General features: G+C 43.6%; 1 pseudogene; it reads left to right on the top strand.

Moving 5' to 3' along the window:
• The first annotated feature begins 495 nt into the window (after positions 1-495).
• On the top strand, positions 496-1,022 carry LOC114608220 (annotated as a pseudogene).
• The last annotated feature ends 833 nt before the right edge of the window (positions 1,023-1,855 follow it).

The following is a 1,855-nucleotide window of genomic DNA, read 5'->3' on the forward strand; positions in this document are numbered from 1 at the left end:
CAAAGACAACAACAACAGTAGCAATAACAGCAACAACAATAGCAGCAACAGCAGCAGAAGCAGCAACAGCAGCAACAACAATAGTATCAGCAACAACAGTAACAACAGCAGCAAAACAACAGCTACAACAATAGCAGCAGCAACAACAACAGCAACAAAGACAGCTACAACAATAGCAGCAGCAGCAGCAACAACAACAACAGCAGTATCAACAACAACAGTAAAAACAACAGCAGGAACAACAGCAGCAACAACAACAGGAACAATAACAGGTGGCTACAACAGAGAATTGCTATGGAGGGTTCTTGAAGGAAGCAAGTTAAACTCCCCAAAGTACTGGCTTAGGAAGAAATCATACCTGGAGATGTGTTCATTCATCAATTAGAACATAAGCAATTAAGCAATTCAGCCCATGTGTGCACACTCATACAGATGAACATAAAACTTAAACCACCAGAAGCCAACATTAAGTTAAAAATGGCAACATAAGTTCTCTTCGCCATCTTTCCCCCGGCAGGCCGACATCTATCACCATGAAGGTCGAGCTGTGCAGTTTCAGCGGGTACAAGATCTACCCGGGACACGGGCGGTGCTACGCCAGGACCGACGGGAAGGTTTTCCAGTTTCTTAATGCAAAATGTGAGTCCGCATTCCTTTCCAAAAGGAATCCTCGGCAGATAAACTGGACTGTCCTCTACAGAAGAAAACACAAGAAAGGACAGTCGGAAGAAATTAAAAAGAAAAGGACCCGCCGTGCAGTCAAATTCCAGCGAGCCATCACGGGTGCATCTCTTGCTGATATAATGGGCAAGAGGAATCAGAAACCAGAAGTTCGGAAAGCTCAGCGAGAGCAGGCTATACGGGCTGCCAAGGAAGCAAAAAAGGCTAAGCAGGCATCAAAGAAGACAGCAATGGCTGCTGCCAAGGCCCCCACAAAGGCAGCACCTAAACAAAAGATTGTGAAGCCTGTGAAGGTCTCTGCTCCCAGAGTTGGTGGGAAACACTAATTTGGTAGATCAGAGTTGGAAATAAAGATCTGTCTTTAACTCTAAAAAAAAAAAAAAAAAAAAGAATGGCAACATAAAAAGTAGTGTTTATCTGGGACTAGTAAAGTCATGGATCTTAAAGGAGTACCTTCGGTGGTTGAGTTACTAAATCAACACAACCTCCAACTGCATTCTGAATATTTACCCTTATACCCACAGATAACTGTAGTTTCATCCTTCCATGAGGAAACTTCTCCTTGAAACAGAGACCATTACAGAAAACCACAATTAATCAAACTGCAGAGTTGTGGAGCTCATTCCCAAGTGATGTCTCTACAGCACACAACTCCTACACCTAAGGCTCAGGGCTCATTGCAAAATGTGGGCTGGAAAAATGGTAAGAGCCAGAGAAACAGTGAGTTTTCTGTGAGGTTGTGTCTCCTAAAAATTACAGGGAAGCTACACACATAAAGTCTAACCACCACAGCTGCTTAAACAAGACCTGAACAATGATGGGACCACTAGACATGCTAACACGGAAGGAGGAAAGCTCATGGGGCCTCAACCCTAAACAAAGAACTATAGGCAACAAAGATATGCTGAGAGAAGTCTTTTCCAGGAAAGAGCATAGCGACTGGTTATCCAATATTAAAGGATGAGCCCCGAATACCTATACATACAAGTAACCTGTTATGGTCTGAAAAGATTGTACTTACATACTTAGGATTTTTCACATGTGCACGCGCACAAACACACACACACACACACACACACACACACACACACACACAAGGAAAAAGATGCCATACATTTGAAAGAAAGCAAGAGGTTCACAGGAGGGGCTGGAGGAAGGAAGGGGAAGGGGGATG

Source organism: Grammomys surdaster, unplaced genomic scaffold, assembly GCF_004785775.1.
Source record: "Grammomys surdaster isolate TR1022 unplaced genomic scaffold, NIH_TR_1.0 125878, whole genome shotgun sequence".
In the NCBI taxonomy this organism is placed as follows: domain Eukaryota; kingdom Metazoa; phylum Chordata; class Mammalia; order Rodentia; family Muridae; genus Grammomys; species Grammomys surdaster.